The 12,388-nt window shown below is 48.6% G+C and overlaps 1 long non-coding RNA gene across 1 annotated transcript; it reads left to right on the top strand.

Moving 5' to 3' along the window:
* Nucleotides 1-5,022: 5,022 nt before the first annotated feature.
* On the top strand, nucleotides 5,023-7,983 carry LOC147967309 (uncharacterized). Its single transcript, XR_015603149.1, has 3 exons — nucleotides 5,023-6,070; nucleotides 6,404-6,455; nucleotides 7,729-7,983. It is a non-coding gene; the product is annotated as an uncharacterized LOC147967309 (long non-coding RNA).
* The last annotated feature ends 4,405 nt before the right edge of the window (nucleotides 7,984-12,388 follow it).

Below are 12,388 nucleotides of genomic sequence, written 5' to 3'. Positions count from 1 at the left end.
CTAACTGAGAGCGATACTTGATTGCTTTTGAGTTCTTCTTCTTCAAGGGAATAGGTTCCGGGTCGGGGGAGCCTGGGATTAGCATGGTGGATGTCGTTCTTCTTTTTTTTGTTTGATTTCATCTGTAGTCGGATCCTGCTCTTCTGTATGGTGATTGCTATGTATTGATGAACTGTTGTATGAATGTTGTAACTTGTGGCGAGTGTACGCCTTTATCTTGTATTCTCATCTATTCAGTAAATGGTATGTTGTAATGAAGTCCACCTTGCTATGCACTCGAAATGTGGTTGTGCCCCAATCATGAATTCAACACGTGATTGGGATAGAATCGCATCTTCGGTGCTACAAGTTGGTATCAGAGCCTTACCGACCTTAGGAGCCCCCTTGATTGTGTTGGGAAACGTAGTAATTTCAAAAAAAATCCTACGCACACGCAAGATCATGGTGATGCATAGCAATGAGAGGGGAGAGTGTTGTCTACGTACCCTCGTAGACCGGCAACGGAAGTGTTGACACAACGTAGAGGAAGTAGTCGTACGTCTTCCCGATCCGACCGATCCAAGTATCGAACGTACGGCACCTCCGAGTTCTGCACACGTTCAACTCGGTGATGTCCCTCGAGTTCCGATCCAGCAAAACGTTGAGGGAGAGTTTCGTCAGCACGACGGCATGATGACGGTGATGATGTTCTACTGACGCAGGGCTTCGCCTAAGCACCGCTACGATATGACCGAGGTGAATATGGTGGAAGGGGGCACCGCACACGGCTAAGGAACGATCACGAGGATCAACTTGTGTGTCATGGGGTGCCCCCTTGCCTCAGTATATAAAGGAGGGAGAGGGGGAGGTGCGGCCGGCCCTATGGGTGCGCCTGGAGGAGTCCTACTCCAACCGGGAGTAGGACTCCCCCCCTCTTGCCTTGTTGGAAAAGGAAGGAGGAAGGGAGAAAGAGGAAAGGGGGGCGCCCCCCCCCCTTCCTTGTCCTATTCGGACTAGGGGGGAGGGGGCGCGCGGCTTGCCCTGGCTAGCCCTCCTCTTCTCCCTTATGGCCCATGTAGGCCCAATAACCCCCGGGGGGGTTCCGGTAACCCCCCGGTACTTCGGTAAAATCCCGATTTCACCCGGAACGTTTCCGATATCCAAATATAGGCTTCCAATATATCAATCTTTATGTATCGACCATTTTGAGACTCCTCGTCATGTCCGTGATCACATCTGGGACTCCGAACAACCTTCGGTACATCAAAACACAAAAACCCTAATTATGATCATCATCGAACTTTAAGCGTGCGGACCCTACGGGTTCGAGAACTATGTAGACATGACCGAGACACGTCTCCGGTCAATAACCAATAGCGGAACCTGGATGCTCATATTGGCTCCTACATATTTTACGAAGATCATTATCGGTCAGACCGCATAACAACATACGTTGTTCCCTTTGTCATCGGTATGTTACTTGCCCGAGATTCGATCGTCGGTATCTCAATACCTAGTTCAATCTCGTTACCGGCAAGTCTCTTTACTCGTTCCGTAATACATCATCCTGCAACTAACTTATTAGTTGCAATGCTTGCAAGGCTTGAGTGATGTGCATTACCGAGAGGGCCCAGAGATACCTCTCCGACAATCGGAGTGACAAATCCTAATCTCGAAATACGCCAACCCAACAAGTACCTTCGGAGACACATGTAGAGCACCTTTATAATCACCCAGTTACGTTGTGACGTTTGGTAGCACACAAAGTGTTCCTCCGGTAAACGGGAGTTGCATAATCTCATAGTCATAGGAACATATAAGTTATGAAGAAAGCAATAGCAACAAACTAAACGATCAAGTGCTAAGCTAACGGAATGGGTCAAGTCAATCACATCATTCTCCTAATGATGTGATCCCGTTAATCAAATGACAACTCATGTCTATGGTTAGAAAACATAATCATCTTTGATTAACGAGCTAGTCAAGTAGAGGCATACTAGTGACTCTCTGTTTTTGTCTATGTATTCACACATGTATTATGTTTCCGGTTAATACAATTCTAGCATGAATAATAAACATTTATCATGATATAAGGAAATAAATAACAACTTTATTATTGCCTCTAGGGCATATTTCCTTCAGATTGATCGAACCGTTGCCATTGTTGAGTCTAGAAGAAAACTATTTTTGAGTCTAGTTATATCGGAGAATAAGTATTCTTTTTACTCCTCAGCCCTTCGTTGCTCTGGTGAGGAGTCATGACGTAGGTGTTTTCCCACTCTTCTATCCTTTTTCACTCATTTTTTTTAGGATCACGTGGGTATTGTTGGATCGTTGCGATATCATTGTGACGAGAATTCTATCTTGGTGCCTCCTGACATTTAGGGGTTGTGACAGTGTCCCGGGGAGTTGAGGTCCAAGGTGTTTTTGTCACAGTGATTATCATTTCAGTTTCGGAATACCAGGGTTCGCCGACATCGAAAACGCTTCTATACTCTTTGTGGTGAGAGTAGTTTGACGACACCCAGTAATGGGGAGAGCGATCAGATGTATTGCCACATCTAGTATATCGGATTTTTTCAAAGGTCTGAGAGCGATCAGATGTATTGCCACCCTGGAATTGTTGTTTTGATGTTTCCGGCCTCATTTAAACTTGCCTAAATAGTTTGTTTAATTATGCTTCACCTCTTGCCATGTTTAACAACATTTAATATTCATGAGTAGCATAAACGAGAGAGAACTAAATAATTCATGTGGCGTTTTGTCAATATGCAACTCATTGCATATTGAGCTTCACTTAATTTGTAGTATTGTTTGTTGCACTTTGCCATGCCATGCCTACTTAAACCGGACATGCATCATATTTGATTGTGCATCGTGCCATGTTTATGCTTGTTGGTTCACTATGTTGTTTTCTTCTTTCCTGTTGCGCTTCTCCTGGATAGTTCTGGTTATGTTGCGATTGTGAGGATCTGTTCGACTACGTTGGCTTGTCTTCTTCATGGACTCGTTCTTCTTCCTAACGGGATTTCAGGCAAGATGACCGTTACTCTAGATACCACTACTATCTTTGCTTTGTGAGTTGTCTCGATACTATCGCTATGTCGCGCTACCTACCACTTGTTTATGAAGCCTCCCAATATGCCATGATAAGCATCTAACCTTTTCCACTATCTTAGCAAACCGTTGTTTTGGCTATGTTACCGCTTTGCTAAGCCCCTCTTATAGCGTTGCTAGTTGCAGGTTGTTCCATATTGGGACAAGGATATCATGGGATATCATAATATCTCTTATTTAATTAAATGCATCTATATACTTGGTAAAGGGTGGAAGGCTCGGCCTTTTGCCTGGTGTTTTGTTCCACTCTTGCCGCCCTAGTTTCCTTCATACCGGTGTTATATTCCTTGATTTTGCGTCCCTAACATGATGAGGATTTATAGGCCCTTCTTGACAGTTCGCTTTGAATAAAAATTTTCCAGCAAGACCCAATATTGGTTTTACCATTTGCTCAACATAATAACTTAACATGATAATAAACTTAACGCATAGGGAGTTAGCGGTACCCGAGGTTCGTTATCTTTTACCTAATACAATAAAGCCCGGATTGAGTCTGCACCGTCGTGCCCTTTTATGAAAAAGTCCTTATACTTTTTGGTATTCAACCCGCACTCCCATCACTGTTTTCCTGTTAGTCACATACCCTCGCCTGTCCCCAATTCAGGCCGCATAGTCTCCCGCCGCCGGATGGCCCCGTCGATGCTACTCCGCCCCAAGCACCATCGATGGCCCCGTCGCCTGCTCAGGCACGCCCTCTTCATCCCCCTCCCCCCATCATCCTCCAACGCCCCGAGCTTCCCTCGTCGCGTCGCCCGGCTGTACACTCGCACATCTCCTACCTCGGGTCCGGCGAGTGGCGCGGGCAGCCATGGCGAACTGCCATGGGTGCGGCCAATCCGAGCTCCTAGGTTAGTGCAATAAGAAAAAGAATCCATGCACTACACGACCCCGTCCTCCAATACGCCACCTGCTCCCAGCCATCTCGCACCGCCGCCCGCTTCAGCTCGTCGATCGCCGCCGTGTGGAGCTACTTTCCCAGTGCGCCGCTCCGCCTGCGTACACCGGTAGGCTTTCAACCACTGCCACACGCCACTTCGCCTCCCCCTGCCCATCACCTCCTACACAATCGTCTCGAATCGCAGGAGCGGCCTCTTATCTCTATGTGTGTGTGTGTGTACTGGTGGTCACGGCTGATGCTGCTTCTCCTCTCCATCAGGTTCTCTCTCTCTCTTTCTCTCCCTCCCTCTCTCTCTTTCTCTCTCTCTCTCTCTCTCTCATGGATTGGCAACTGCATTCTTCCAAATAAATGTGTGCCTCTGTTCTTGATATGCCGCATTGCCGCCCACCATATGTTTGATGTTATGGATATGAGGAGTTGAACATAATTTTTTTTTTCAGGTTTCTCTTTGGTGTATTAGGCAACCTGGTGTAATTTGTTTCAATAGTGAACAGTCCAATGTATCTAGGAAAATTAAGTTATGGAGAGTTGTTCATGATGTTGCTTGCATATTTTTTGTCTAACAAACTGGATGCATAAATGGATATAAACATTGAGTAGGTGCTGAAATATTTTGCTAATAATAGTTTCCAAATTGCTTTTTAGCAGAACTACTACAAAATTAAGTTATGGAGTATTTGCAGCTTTTAATTATGTGTACTTCAAATGGATTTGTTGTCCAGGACATGTTATTATGTTTAGGGGATTTAGTCCAGGCCCTCCACTGGCTCAAGACCAAGTGGCTCTCTGCTCCTCAACGCCCTAACGAGCGCCCAATCCAGGAAAACAACCCTGTTGCGCTGCCGCTCCCCATCTCTCTGCATCGTCCCGAGATGGTCTGGCTGGGCGCCGCCCCGGTGGCCGAGCATGTGCTGTCCACGGAAGCCAGCTCCTCCACCCAGACCCTTCTCTACTACGACGGCGAGGACACTGCTTCGACGGAACTGATCGTGACGACCACGCGCAATCCAATTCGGAGATATTTATAAGCACCAATGTATCCTTGGTTTAATTCCCATATCTTGAGTTACTTTGATCAAATGCAAGACTGCATATAAAGTAATTGGGTTTGGCCTTTGTGAGGAATGCTACACCAACACTTCAAACCTCCCATGCCGCTTTCATCAGCAGCATAGAATTCGATAATACATCACTGTAGGATGCATTCATGAGATTCCAATGGATACTCACGGGAGGTCCACAATAGCTGATTGTAGAAGAATTTGATGTATCTAGCGAAGTTAATTCTGGGAGCAATCCTTGAATATTGCAGGGGTCGATTTAAATGAATGTAGTGTGCTAACATGGTGCATCGCTGGAGATGTATTCAGTCCACAAGATAGGTGCATGTTGTTTCTGCTAATCATGACATTCTGGAATTCAAGCTTTTCTGTTTGTGCTCAACTGCACAGTTGCTCTATACTAGATATAAGGTGGTTACTTTCCCCAATGATAGAGAATCTTTGTTTCAATCTCATGAATGTGTTCCCCACAATAGGAAGAATGTAATATTGCTTAGCATGTCTCCTTGAAGTACATGCATCCTAGATTGCCATACAATATATAATGGCTTTGGTGTTAGTTTAGAGTACAGTTTTCCCTTCTCAAGAAATTTCAACACCGAAGATAGAGTCTATGTTAATTGTGATACATATGTCATTTGAAGTAGTAATTCCACTCAAAGTTTAGATTATACTTACTTAAGTGTGGGTTCAAAATTCCATCTGTATCTTCGTATAAGAATTCATGTTTTTGTTTCTGCACAAGTCCATATGACTTGATTTATCGATATGGACTATGATTGAAGCGCTTACATGTATTCTCGACATTTTTTCAGAAAACCAGATGATCGAGGTGAGAAAAAATGTGTGTTGCTTTTATCCAGGAAAACTGACACTCGGATGCACATGCCAAAATCACCATTGATTTATTGCATGTTTAACAGCATAGAAAGAAGAAGAATTGCTACACCGGAACCTGGGCCATGCGGTGATTGATTTTTTAGTTGCGCGGCTGTTTCCATGCTATTCATCTGAGGTAAAATTTAAAATCATGCATTGCTTCTCCTTGCTATATGTCGATGCTTGCATAGTTTAATCTATTCGGCGTATAGACGGCTCTTCTTGGTGATCGTGTTTTTCATGTTTTGTGTCGATGTGTATCACAAGCTAACAGGCAGACATAGATAAATTGTATATTATGGTTGTATAACGATTGGTTTTGGTAAAAGCTCATGTGTTATATGTTTTGGCGAGTTATGGCAAAACCAGTTCTGAATTTCAGAGATATATGTTTGGTGCTTGCTCCACAATATGTATGTTGCTCCAGCTCATGGATTTGTTTGATCTGACCATGGTGCGTGGCATATAGGTATGGTGCAACTTCGTATCGTGTTGTTAGCCCGTGGCCTCTACAATTTAAGGTAATCTATGCAACTTAAGATGACGCATCCATGAATTAAACATGGATCTTAGATTAATTAACCTCGCGATATGAAATCTAAATATAGCCAATGAAATCTATATGACATTTCTCATGAAGAGGATACACATTGTTCGTTGTCTGTTGTTTGTTCATAACACACACTAAATATCAGATTATCTTCATTATATCGATAATCCTTCTGCCCTCTGTATTAAGCAAAGGCATAATACCTAGGTTCTGAATATATTATATGTTTGACAGTTTAGCATATACACATTCATTTATTCTTCTATTAATTGTAATAGAATGTATACTAGTTTCTTAACTTCTATTAAAAATAATGAATTTTTCATGTTTTCCAAAAAAGCCAAAAAATGATTGACAAACTATTTCATGCAAAACTGCTCTTCCATCTGATGAAGACTTGATTCTACAAAAAGTAATAATCAGTTTTACCTTATTATTATCGATGTTTAATAAAATTGGATATATAAAATGGTGCACAATGGAATATGAAGCTGGTTGTTCCTCTTTTTTTGCCCGGTGCAACGAACGGGCATTTGTACTAGTTCAACCTAATACGGGGGGCAGTGTTGATGGTGTTGGTCCCAAATAGGCAGACTGCGGGGACGCCTCGGGGAAACCCGAGGTATTTGGTATATACCTGTAGGCTGACCCATCCGGACGTGGCCTGAGACGAGATACGCGCAGCTACTATTAGGGTGTCGGCATGCCGGGAGGTCTTGCTGGATTAGTTTTACCATTGTTGAAATGTCTTGTGCGTCGGGATTTGAGTCTGATCGGAGGGTCCCTCGATGGAGGATTGTCTCCGCGGATCGTGAGCTTGTCATGGGCTAAGTTGGGACACCCCTGCAGGGTTTAAACTTTTGAGAGCCGTGTCCACGGTTATGTGGCAGATGGGAATTTGTTAATATCGGGTTGTAGAGGACTTGAACTAAACTCAACTAAAATACACCAACCGCGTGCATAACCGTGTCTTTCTCTTTTCGGGTGCGTTCGAGAAGAGAACACGGTTGGGTTATGTTTGAACGTAAGTAGTTCAGGATGACTTCTTGATCATTACTATTTTGTGACCGTTTTGTAGTTTCTCATCTTACTCTTGTACTCGTAAGTTAGCCACCATACATTGCTTAGCCGCTACTGCAACCTCACCACTTATCCTTTCCATACCCATTAAACTTTTTTAGTCTTGATACCCATGTTAATGGGATTGCTGAGTCCTCGTGGCTCACAGATTACTACAACAACAGTTGCAGGTACAGGTAATGCGATGAACTAACGTGAGAGCGATACTTGATTGCTTTTGGAGTTCTTCTTCTTCTTCGATCAAGGGAATAGGTTCCGGGTCAGGGGAGCCTGGGATTAGTAGGGTGGATGTCATTCTTCTTTTTTCGTTTGATTTCATCCGTAGTCGGATCCTACTGTTCTGTACGGTGATTGCTATGTATTGATGAACTGTTGTATGAATGTTGTAACTTGTGGCGAGTGTACGCCTTTATCTTGTATTCTCATCTATTCAGTATATGGTATGTTGTAATGATGTCCACCTTGCTATGCGCTCGAAATGCGGTTGTGCCCCAATCATGAATTCATCATGTGATTGGGATAGAATCGCATCTTGGGCGCTACAGCCTACCTGGCCCATTTTGGTTTTTTCCTCTTTTTTCTTATTTATTTTTTGTATCGGATTTGTTATTTCTATCTGAATTAGAATTAATTTGATTTTTGTTCTAATGATCAATGTTTTATAAATTCAAATTTTTATTTGTGTCCTCTAGGCATATACTTTCTACACCTTGTTTCTAGGCTATGTTTAAATATTCTTTTTGAATATTTTGATTTTCCAAAATGGTTTCGTTCTATTTTTCTCTGTTTTGACTTTCTTTTATTCATCTTTTATTCTTCTCAAATATTGGATGTATTTGTTTCCTTTTGCAAATATTTTCTATCTAACCGCTTGAGGGTTGTTGTTTAACTCTTTGTTTTAGTTGATTTGGGTTTCAACTAGAGGTCTCTGGCTTCCAACATTTCGTGGTCCGGGTTTCAACCAGGTGTGTGTGGGATTTCTACTTGTTGCATATGAATTCCACCTTTCCAAGCAAACAATCAAGGCAAGCAATAACAATCAAACAATTTCAGCTAACTAGTAATAATCAAGCAAGGGGTTTGTTGGGAAAAAGTTTAATTCCCGGTGAAAGTTTTTGAACATTCTTGATTTGGGAAAATTTTGGGATGTGACAAGGCATTTCTCCGGAGTTTGAACCAATCATCATATCTCTCAACGGCTTTTGCAATGGTCAGAAAAAGACTTGTTTGCATCTGCAAGCGCCGGTGAAAGTACTTCCTCGGATAGTTTGGTGTTGGGTCAAAGTAGTCTCTCATGATCTTGGCATGGCCCTCCACTCTATCCCGATTGATGTGTATGCAGCCAATTGTGATCCTCTCCTCAGGCACCAAACATCATCACTGAAAATCATGCTTAAAACTGTGTCAAAGTCATCGTCGTCTTCTTCCTCTTCGGATGATGACGAGTCCTCCAAGACCATCTCCCTCAAGCTCTTCGTCTACAATTCAAATGGCTATGGTCAATCCAAACTGCTCGGTTTACAAAGAAACGAACAAACAAACCTCACCTAGGAAACTTGTCGGACACTTGTAGTGCGGTGGTGGTGCACCGGCTTCGGACCAAACAGGACGGCGGCGACGATAGGGAATGACCTGCAGCAGTGTGCAAGGAAGGTGAGATGCAGCGGCCGAGAGAAAAAGAAGAAGCAGCGAAGCAATCTAATGAATCAGCAATGGCGACAGCGGCGGCATTTCATCTTGATTCCAGCAACGGCGACGGGGCTGAATGGGCTCGACGTCGAACAGAAGGGCGGCAGGTGGCAAGGAAGACAATGAAATAGCGGCAGGGCCGTCGGGCAGTCGCCGGGAGTCACTCCGGCGAATTTGTAGGGGCAGGGGCCAAAGTGAGGGAGAGCTGTGGCTTTTACACAGCCGGTGAGCGGTGGAGTATATTTAGGGAGAAAGTTGGGACCTGAGTAAAAAAAATTACTCCCTTAGGGAAAATTGGGGACCTGCTAGGTGCCGGTTAAAGAAGTAAAAATATTTTTACTTCTCTAACCGGTTATAAGGGATTAGTTAGAGATGCCCTAGGAATACGTATGAAGGAGGCTGTCCTCCAGCAGCGCGGCGTCGGAGCGCAGCACTGCCCGGTGATTGTACACGGACTCGTAGTATCCCAGGTCGAACTTCTCCACCGTCACCTCGTCCAGGGGCACCACGCTCGCCATCTTATCCGTTGGGCACTTGGTCGTCAGCGTCTTCCCATACACCGGGTCCAGCGAGGGGTCCTGGTCGTCGGCTCCAGTGAAGTTGTAGAGCCGCGGAGGGCATCGAAGCTGAAGGGGGAGGAAAAATGGGAACCCCTCCCCCCCCCCCCCCGCCACTGGTGCTCGCTGCCGCCCCCCGCATCGACCTCCTTGACCGTGAGCGTTGGGCGGATTGGGCGGCGGAGGAGGACCTGGCCGACGCGGCTGCGGCTGCGGCGGGTCTCCTTCCAAGTGGCTGCCGTTTTGGTGACCGACTCGCTGCGCTCGTCTCCGGTGAGCTGCCCCCTCTCCCCCGTCCGAGCGATCCCCTCCCTGCGCAGGGGCCACCTCGCCCCTCCCATTCCCCACCTTCCTCGTCACCAGCGCGGTTCGGCCCTCCGGCTGGGCGGCGCGGTCGCGGGGCCCGAGCCCGTGCTTGGGGGGTGGTCGGGAGGGCAGACTTCGGTCGTGCGGCGGTTTCTTGGCGTCGGGACACCCCCTCGCCGTCGAGCTCGTGCCCCTCCCTCCATTGTCCTCCTCTGCTTCGGGGATGGCCTCGACATCGCGTGACGTGCCCAAATTCCACGCCTTTCTTCCCTCGCCGGCTCCGGCCAGCCCGGCCGCCGACGTCTCGCGGGCGGTGCTGGCGCCGCGCCGCCACCCCCTGGCCGTACGTGGGGAAACCCTTCCCTCCCACAGCGACCAGTCGCGTATTGGGCTGGGCCGCCTGGAGCGCCTTGGGCCTCTGGTGTCGGGGGACTTCCCTTCTTTGGGCCGTGGGGTGGACCTAGGCCTCTCCTCGTCTCCTGCTGGAGGCCCGGTCGATCCTGCTCCAGGGCCCGAGCCGTCCTCTTCTCTAGGGCATGTGTGCTCCCCTGCTCTGCATTCCTCCCCCCGTCCCGCACCATCCCATCCCGCGCCGCTCCCGACCCCCTCCTCCATCCCCGCGCCGTCCGTGCTCTCTGCTCGGCCCCTGATGCCGCGCGATGTGGGGGATGGGGCTCCTCGCCCGAAGCGCCATGCTGACGAGCCTGCGGACCGTCGCCTGGCTGAGTCTTGGCGCCCCTCCCTGGAGGCCTCGCGGAGGGAATCCGAGCTCCGCTCCGAGCTCGTGTCCCGAGGCTCTGCCCCGACTTCGGATCCCTCCGGGAGGGAGGACCGGCCACGTGACCGTTCGCCGGACCACTGGCGAAGCCGTGGGCGTGAGCGGGACCGCCGCTCCCCTCCTCCTCGCTCCCCTCCCCGCCGGTCGCGATCCCCGATGCGCTCTGGCTGCGCGGAGCAATCCCCGCCTCGTCGATACAATCCCCCCCAGCGTCAGCCACAGCTCCCTCCCTCGGGTCCCGGCGCCACCAATCCCCGCGGCGCTTTCGCGAAGAAGAAGAAGAAGGATGGCCAGCGGTTCGGTGGTGGAGCTGGCCAGGCTTCCTCCGTCACCCACCCGACGCCGGCCCACCCGACCGCGCAGGAAAAGGCCACCTCATGCGCTGCCTCCTGCTTCAACTGTGGCAAGGAAGGCCACTGCCAGGTCGACTGCAAGGAGCCTCTGGCTTGTTTCAAGTGCAAGGGCACAGATCACCCCGCGATTCTCTGCCCGCTTCAGCCAAAGGAGGGGGAGCTGATGCTCTACGGCCATGCCCTGGATGATTTTGGGTTCTTCCAGATGGATTTGCCCGTGGTCGCGGTTGTGCCATCCCTGACTGCTCTCATCTCAGTCCTGGAGGGCCGGTCGGCTTCCCCGGCGATCATCACCGAGGAGCTCCGTCACCTCTTCCGCCCGGATTGGGACTGGGAGGTTGTTCCGATCTCTAATCACGAGTTTACAGCGGTGTTTCCGGACCCTATCAGCCTGCGCTACGGCACGCACAGTGATCAGCTCACTTTGGCTCTCAACAAGCTCACCGTCAGCATCTCGGTGCCATTGGTGGACCCTATGGCGGTGGCCAGTCTCTCGACGGTGTGGATTCAAATCCGGGGACTACCGCCGACTGCCAAGAAGGAACGCGTCATTCGGAACATGTCTAGACTCCTTGGCAAGATTGTGCAGGTGGACGGCCCCTCCCTCATCCACGGACCGGCTGTTCGTGTCAAGATCAAGACTCCCGATCCAACTAAGCTGCAGACTACGGTCCGTATGTTCTTTGGAGATGCTGGATATGACCTCAAGATCTCGGTGGAAGGGGAAGCTTTGGGCTCTTCCCATCCAGTGACGGATGATGCGGCACCCGGGTCCGATGGCGACTTGGGTGGTGGCCCACGCTGCCACAGTGATGGTCGGTCACACCGCAGGCGCAGCCGTTCACCAAGCTCCAGCGGAGAGGATGAAGACTCCCCTACACCTCATGCGCCACCCTTGCCAGGGAACAAGACAGCGACTAAAGAGCTCTCTCTGACCCATGATGCTCCAGCACAAGATGCAATGGAGGATGTGGATGCCCGTGCTCTCAACGATATGCTCGAGGCTGATCACCGCTATGCCCCTGCGCGGCCCTCTCCCTGCTCCTTGGCACTCCCTTGGCTGCTTTGGAGCCGGAGACGCTCAGTGGTGCAAGCGACGTCAGCCTGGAGGTCTGCCCCCCTCCTCCCCGCGCATTGCCTC

The sequence above is a fragment of the Triticum urartu genome, chromosome 5A, assembly GCF_056163025.1.
Source record: "Triticum urartu cultivar PI428250 chromosome 5A, HENAU_Tu73, whole genome shotgun sequence".
NCBI lineage: Eukaryota > Viridiplantae > Streptophyta > Magnoliopsida > Poales > Poaceae > Triticum > Triticum urartu.
The sequence above is the reverse complement of the archived record's forward strand: the minus strand, read 5'-3'. Positions and strand labels throughout refer to the sequence as shown.